General features: G+C 40.9%; 1 protein-coding gene across 2 annotated transcripts in view; it reads left to right on the top strand.

The window, feature by feature from the left end:
* VSNL1 (visinin like 1) overlaps positions 1 to 8,611 on the top strand; it is a 160,359-nt gene that overhangs the window by 594 nt on the left and 151,154 nt on the right. The window lies entirely within an intron of this gene.

Raw genomic sequence — 8,611 nt, 5'->3', positions numbered from 1 at the left:
CCGGCCCCTGCACGCACCGCGGGCACCAACCCCCACCCCCTGCCCCTTCTCTGCAAGCACCAACCCCCTGCACCTCACGGCAGGCACTAACCCTGCGCCCACCAGCCCCCTGCACCTGTCCTCAGGCACCAAGCCCCCTGCACCTTGGCTGCAAGCACCAACCCCCCTGCACCCATCTGCAGGCACTAACTCCCCTGCACCCACCAACCCCCCGTGCACCTTCATTGCAAGCACCAGCCCCCCTGCACCCACCAGCCAAGCTGTCTCCAGGCACCAGCCCCCCTCTATCCCTCTGTAAGCCCCTGAACCCCGTTGCAGGCACCAGCCCCTGCAGCCGCTTTCGATGCCCAGCCCTCGTAGCCCCCTGGCTCCACACGCTGCAGTGCTCCCGGGGGGGTGCAGCACACGCAGCGGGTCTTCCTTCCCCCCCAACCGGGAGCCAAACCCCCTCCCCGATTGCCCCTGTCCGAGGGACCCCTGGCAGTTTCTCTGCCCGGATCTCCCCTCAGCGCGGCTGCTGCAGGGGTCGTGTCACCTTCTCCCCTGACAGCCCGCTCCCCCCTCCGGGATCCATCGGAGGCTACAGACTGTAGCAGCCCTGGTGCAGGGAGTCGGAGGCTTTGAGGCTGCACAGGGAGCCTTGCAGGTCACCTTGGTGTTGGAGACTGGATTGAAAAACAACAATCCCCCCCACCCCCGTTTTCTCATCCCGGCTGAGCCTGAGGGATTTGCAGGCATGGGAGTCAGCCCTTTCAGGGCAGGAGAAAGGGACAGGGATGCCATGTCCTTGCCAGGGAGATGTTCCAGTAAGGAGGAGAGAGCTGCTTGGCCTCAGGATGGCCTTAGCTGGAGCCTTTTGCAGCCAAGATTTTTGCAGAGATTGGATCTCTGGTGGCTGACAAAAGGCTGGTCTCCCAGGATGTTGTGCAGGAGACTTAAGTCCTAACAGCCATCCAGGCATGAGGCAGAACGTGGTGTATCAAGCATTTGTTCCCAGACTGGACCCGCTGCAGACGAGGAAAGCCACTGTCTTCAGAGCATTCGTTCTCGCTGTCCCCGTGTTGTTTTCCAAACAGCTCATCGTGCCTGTGGCAGGCTCTGAGATGCGCTGGTGTTTCACGCTGCGGTTTATTCAGCGGCCTGCGTTTCTAAAGAAGGCAGTATGTTTAGGACGATTCAGTTAAAACGCCTTCCACTGCTGCGTTAGACCTTCACTGGCCATTTCTGGGTTGTGGATCAGGATCAGTTTTTAATTAAAACATGATTACATCTCTCCCTGCTGTTCCTAAGCCTTCCACCAACTAGACACACTCCTCAAGTGGACTTGAATTAATGTCACTGGCAAGAAAAAGAAAAATCATTAGCCTTTATGGTGCTGTTTTAATTAAAGGTGTGATTCTTTTCTCATTGATTTCAATGGGAATTTTGCTGATTCTTCTCCCATTGACCTTGATGAGAATTTTGCTGATCACTTCAATGGTACTGAAGCCTAAAATGCAGTTCTTTTTTATCATATCCTCTAAAGACAAATAGCTGTATCCCAGGAGATAGGACTTCATCACTCATTTTTCCCTCTTGTTAGAAATAAGGGTAATTTATGTGCTTCTGATGTCAATCAAATAGGGCCATCTTGCTTGGATTTCATTTCGGCAGAAGTACATCAACGTACGTGATTCCTATACACTTGCTTCAAAAAACATTTTCTGGGGAGTGGAATAGCAAATCATAGAAGATGCATCAAAGAGACACTTTACCTGCACCTTTGAATCTACTAAGGAGTCCTCTAGTTTGATAAACAGACTCAAATCTGAGCATTTAGTATTTGTTGTGATCCTTATTTAGCTGATGCTTAGTTTGCTGGAGCATGAAATAACATCAGTAACAAGAAAGCACATGTCAGATATGCTTTTATTTCCTCTCTAATCTGCTCATGTAAAGCTAGCAAAACTCTCGTAATTTAACATTATTCTATTTGCATAATGAAGACAAGAAAACAAGTTCTGCCTTGGCCAGAGCCTATACTTGGGGGTTTAGATATCATCTGAATATAATAAAGGGTAGCAGGTGACTTTTGTAGCAACAGTTCTGGCCAGGGTTGGAGAGTGTTCCATGGGGCTCATTTTACTATTGCTTGGGAAGAGCTGCACAGATCCTTGGATGCAACGTTGTGCTGACTGCGGTAATGCGCTTGTCGGCTGCGGGCTAAATATGCCTTCTAGCTAGCAGACCATGCTCTCTGGAGGGCATGGTGTGCAGGCTGCTACAGTAGCTAACACCACGTCCCGTCTCATTAATGGTTTAGGGTGATACTGCCTTCCTGCTTGTTGTTTACATTTTTGTTCCCAGCAAAAAATGTCAGGATCCACTTCTAAGCCAGTTCCAGCTTCCAGAAGTTGTGGAAGCTGACAAGAGTCTCTTAAATGTAAATTTTTTACGTTCTCATCCTTTTTAAGTCAATAAATCTAATTGCATTAAAATAGAGACCTTTCCTGGGGAAAATCCCTGTCCATTTATTTACATTTTAAAAGTAAACATTGTCTTGGCATTTTCTCCTTAGTTTTGTATTGAAATTATTTCTAATTCTCTAAATCCATTTGTCAGAGTATCAATTGTTTATTTCTTTACAGCATATTGTATCTGTTTCTCACAGACGCCATAATAATGGACCCAATTCTGCAAAGTTTCAGCAATGTTTTGAGATGGTAAACTTCAGCAATAAATTTCAGATTATTCTAACAGATTTTTTTTCTTGGATCAGGTACAGTAATGATTTAAATAGCAACATACCCTACACTTGATATAATTAATGGAGTTAGGTCAGTTGAAATTAGATTTAATAGGTAAATTTGCTTTCGTAAGATGCATATTGATAAGATTCTGCCAAGGATCATGTTATGTGCTGACAGGAGTGGGTGATTGGATTTGATGACCTGGCATGGCCCTTGCAGGCATGATTAGAACTGTAAATACCAATCGCACACAATGAAAAGTTGTGCCTCACACTTTACTTGCTATAAAAGTCTGAGCGCTATTCTTAAACTTACTGTATTATCTTCGGTGGTTTTGTCAGTGTAAACTGGGTCTAAGGTCTCTTCCTTCTTAGGCAGTTTTAAAAGATGCTAATCCAGAGGCCTTGTTTCATGGTGTGTCGCACTGTTCTTTCAGTGCTATTCAAGACTGATAAGAGAACAAGCAGTGTGACCTCTGTGCAGTGCTCCCTACCCCTAATGACACACAGGCTCACACATGTTCTTAATTTTTCAGAGGTGTGGCTCACCGTTTCAGTTGCTGTGCCTTTTTCCATTTCCAGTGTGGTTTTTTTTTTTTGTTTTGTTTTTTTCGCTGCCAAATTTTCCTTGCCTCATTTGTATCTGTTCTTCCAGCTTTGTTTGCTTCTGTTTCTTTTCTACTTATCCTCGTAACTATTTATTTCCCCTCAGTCTTCTGACAAACCAGGAGTTTACGTTGTGACTTCCGAACATAACTTTAACCTAGGAGTACTGGCTGGAGCTTCTGCATAGTTTAAAATGATCATAAGAACTAGGGGTCACAAAATTAAACCAGTAGGTAGTAAGTTTAAAACTAACAAAAGAAGTTATTTTTTTACGCTGGGTGCATTTAATTAATGCGTGAAATTAATGTGATGCAATAAATTCCGGACCGTTGGAGTTGAGTCGGCTGCTCCCAGGCACAGCGTCTACACGTGTACCCAGGACAGCAGCTGGTACGGAGCAGCCCTGGATTGCCAGTAGGCTCAGGGTGTTAGCCCCAGGCTCTGGGTGGCAGCATTGAGCAGAGGTGGGGCTGGTTGGGGCATGAAAGTGCTAACGTGTGAAGCTGTGCAGCAGGCAGACCCTGCACTTTGGTATCCTTGTGCCCTAGCCAGCCCCATCACTGTCTACACATGTGTTTTGTCGTACTTAATTACTCCACTGTAAGGTGGTACTGTCTAGGCCAGTACTATCTTACAGCAGAGTTAATTTACTGTACCATAATACCAGCACACATGTAGACAGTGACTCTGTACTGTGTGGTTAATTAGTTAGCTCTGCAGTAAAGCACGTGTAGGTGCAACTACTGTGTAATTAAATTGTGGAGCTCTGCCACCAGATGTTGTGGAAGCTGAGTGTTTAGCTAGTTTCCAAAGGGGATTGGATAAATTTTTAGAGGAAAGGGGTATCAGTAATTCTTGAGCTTGAGAGTTAGGAATAGAGCCTTTGAATCAGTAGTTCTGGCCTTAAATGTTGGAGGCGGCAAGTGAGAGTGGAACAGTGGAAAAAAACCCTGGTCAGCCCCAGTTCACTCCCTGTTAGCTTTCACACTCTGCCATTGTGTGACACAGGGTAGTGGGCAGTCTGGGTTTATGGTCTGACCCAGTAAATGGCAGTTCTTATGAAGCGCTGTGTATAGAAGTAGCAGCAAGATATGAGGCTCCGGATGGACTTCTTCATAAACAAGGCCTGGGAAAAACAATCCTATTCCCAATGTTAGTTCAAAGAGTGTAGTTTATTCATGTGGACAGGTACTTCTAATATTGCGAAAGGTGACAGACCTGGTCTGAGAGCCATGGGCATAACACCTTCTAAAGAAAAAGAAGTGTGTGAGCAAAAATATTACTTACAAGCTGCTGACATAGTTGTTGTATAAGCAATCCAAATTCTCCAGGCAGTGCTCCAAATCCACATGGTAAATATTGCTGTGCTCTGGTTTATTATTTTTTTAAATGATACATGTGAATATTATTTTATTTTGTATTTTATAACTGTCCGAAGACTGAATAAGAACGGGTCTTTCCCCAAGAAACTTTTACTTTTTTACATATCGGTATTAGCTGTGTAGTAATAGCATAAATGCAGGAAGGAAGCAAATTGTCAGCGGTGGCCTTAGAGTTGCAAGCCGTAGTAAACTTAATGCCGGTAACGGGGATTGGAGCGTTGAAGGAGGAGAGAAAGGATGCTTTTCTCACCGAGAACTGAAAATCTGTAAGGATAATGTTGTTTTTTGTAAAAGCTTTTAAATGAACATGTATGATTTATAAATGATGTTTGTATACGAATAAATGTATATAGGGTTCTGGCTATTTTTCTAGCGGTTAGTTGTCTGAGAAGGCTACCTAAAATAAAAAATTCACAATCAGCCTTAAGTAAACACATTTTATATGCTGACTAGAAATAAGTAGTTTCAAACTCCTGTAGCAGAAACACAGCAGGCAGTCATATCTTGGGGCTGGAATATATTTGAGTACCAATAAATAGCCTCTACCTAGATCACTTTTTGGAACCTACTGAAAGCAGCTTTCACAGAAGATTTTTTGCTAACTTTGCCAACTTCAGTGCATTGCAAGGGCAAGCCTTTTTCTCTGATATGAACTATGGCAGTAATGATAACTGAATAATTTTGTGCCAAGAAAAAAAAATGCATTTAAGACACTGTAGCTGTCATGAAAGCTTTTTTTGTGATTAATATTAATGTAACTTTAAATGGGTGATGAATACAAAAGAGTATTAGGTGTTTTTCATAGAGAGCCATTACATTGTTCAATAAATATCTTGGGATCACATGAAAGGTTCACTGGTAATCTCCTCTTCATAGTTTTCCTCTTATCCCTTCCCCCCTCGCTCCCCCGAAGTAAGTTGGAATTTTCCCATTTGTTTTAACAGAACAGAGTTGTGCATTGTGTTCATTTTCTTATGAAGAGAAGAGCGGACCACCGCGGACTGCCTAATATTGTTTTAGGAGAACCAAAATTTCATTTGACACCTTGAATTACCTAATTACAACTGACACCTTATTTATTAGACAGTTGTAATTAGAAATTGTTTTCCTCCTTTCCCACACTCAAAAAAAAAAAAAAAAATAACAAGAATTGCAGTTGCATGTTTCTTTTCCATTAATTTATAAGAGTTCCAATATACTTTATAGACAGACTCTGAAACTGAAGTAATGGGAAAGTCATTTTGAATGGCATTGCAAATCTTGCAATAACCACCACCAGCAGGGACCTACAGGGATCACTGCTGGGCATACAAAATAGGCCCTAATTAAATAAATCAATTAGTATGATGCCAGTTGTGAGAATTAACTTGATTACTCCAACTCTGAGGAAGTATACCTATGCTGTAAATGCCACTTTGGTATCAGTTGATATGCAGAAAGGAGATCAGCTGTAATGGTAATATTTGTTAATTTTTGGCTAATTTATATAGAACTGTAATGGTTTTGATGAAAATGTTCTTTAGTCACTTCTGACTCATGCCTTGATTTTAAATAATGACGTAGAGGTAAAATGTTTTGGATTCGCACATTTTTACGGGATCCGCATGATGAATTGTTTTCACCTTGTACTTAACTACAGGACATGGAATTTCAGTTGGTGACTCCTGCATCTGTTCCTGTATCTAGTAACTTATGGTTAGATTACAGCACATATTTTAGAAAAAAATATCCAAGCTTGAAATAAAGACTACAAGTAGTGGAGGATTTACACATCCCTTGGCAATCTGTTTCAATGATTAATTACATTCACTGTTAAAATTTGACTTCTTGGTTCCAGGTTCTGTATTACGTTACCAATCCCTAAGCCAGCCAGTCCCCAAAGTAATTTTTTTTAATTAATTTTAAACAAGCCGCTTAGTAAAAACAGCTTCTATTAAGCATCCATAACTTGATTCAACATCTTAAACAGTAATTCCTGTATGATATAGTGTGTTCCTAAAAATAAATCTTTAGTGTCCCACTTAGGAGAAAAGTTTTTACTCCAAAAGAAAACAGTAAGTCATTCTATATTAAATAGTACTGAATACAGCCAAAAACATATCTCTTTTGTGCGCATTGAGAAGATTTGTGTGTGTGTGTGGGGGGGTGTTTAAGAAAGATGATTTAAAAAAAAGATTTCTTAAAAAAAAAAAATTAGACCAGATGATTAAAATTAGAATCTTGTTCATAAAATCTCAGTTAAAAATTTAAGTACTAACTTTTTACTCTTTCATCTGAAATATAAGTTAAAGAATAGTTCATAAAATGTGAAATAGGAGATATCGTTCAACATTTTGAATGAAAACAACTTTTAAAGGGTGATTCCAAGTGGTTTTTAATAGAAAGTGACAAGCAGGCAAAAGGATAGTAATTTGTCCATAATGTAGTTGGTGAAATTGATACAAATGAATGTTAGAGTGCCTCAAATCTCCATGACTAGTTAGTAGAATTAGTAGTTATTTCTGTTGTGGAAGACACTGGATAAAATTAATTTTTATGTGGACTGCTAGATAACCAGTACATATTTCATTTATATCACTGATTAATGTTTTTTCTTTACAACAGAACATATGTTGTAGTTTTGGTAAGTAGTATTTAAAATTAATTTTAAATGCACAATCTTCAATAAATGAGCGGAGACATTTAGGAACTGTCTGGGAAAAGAGAGTTTTGTTAGGAAAAGCCTTTTTACATCTGTGTGAAATGTTCTTGACAAAACTAGAACATATACAAAATCTCGGCAGCCTGGAAGTGGATCCTAAAATGTAATGGGGTTTACTGGACCACCCTTAAAATCCTGGCAGTTGCTATAGGAGATACAGGGGGAAGGGATGGCTGGGCAGCCCATGGGCTTCACATTAATTCCTCATTGGCTGGATGGACAGTTGGACACCCCTACTGTAGAACAATCCTTTGCTCAAGGAGGGATCATTTCTGTCTAAGCCATCCTGGGAAAGTGTTCTTAAAACCTTCCAAGAATGGAGATTATACAATTTAAATAATCTGGCCCAATGCTTAAACACTCTCATAGTGAGAGAATTTTGCTTAATATCCAACCTGAATTTATTATATTGTAATAAAAGACTGTGATTTCTTGTCTGGTCGCTTATGGAGATAGAAATGGTCTTTTTTTTTTTTATAAGCATCCTATATTTGAAGATTGTTATGTTACCAAATCCCCCTCTCTGTCTTCCCTTCTCAAATTTGAATAAATCTAATTCTTCCAACCTTTTTTCATACAGTCAGCTTTCTTACACCCCATTTTTGTTGCTCTTTGATGGATTCTTTCTATTTTGTCCACATTTTTCTTGAAGTCAGTACCCAAAACTAGACACAGTGCTCCAGATGAGCTAGACAGAATACCATTGTTGAGCAGAGTAGGAGAATCACAACCCTTGACTTGGAGGCAACACCCTTGTAAATACAACTCAGTAGACTATTGACTTTTTTCTGAAACAGGAGCACACTGTTGACCCATATTCAATTTATTCATATTCATATGATACATTAGGTCTTTTTCTGTAGCAGCCTACACTGCAGCCTAGCCAGTCTGTATTTGTTCTCTCTGAAGTGCAGGGTTTTGCATTTATCTTTATTGAGTTTCATTTGATTTAATTTTGGACAATTTTTTTCAGTTTGTCAAGGTCATTCTGGATCTCAGTCCTATTTTCCAAAGTTCCTGTGACTCCACTGAGCTAGGTTTCAACTCCAAACTTGGTAACTCTTTACTCAGTCCCATCCTCCAAATCATTAATGAAGATGGTGAATAGCACTAGACATAGGATAGACCAGGGGTGAGCAATTATTTCAGGTGGAGGGCTGCTTAACAGATACTGGTGAGCTGTTGAGGGCTGCA

The sequence above is a fragment of the Crocodylus porosus genome, unplaced genomic scaffold (genome assembly GCF_001723895.1).
Source record: "Crocodylus porosus isolate Cpor-Errol unplaced genomic scaffold, CroPor_comp1, whole genome shotgun sequence".
Taxonomy (NCBI): Eukaryota; Metazoa; Chordata; order Crocodylia; family Crocodylidae; genus Crocodylus; species Crocodylus porosus.
This window is presented reverse-complemented; position numbering and strand designations above follow the sequence as displayed.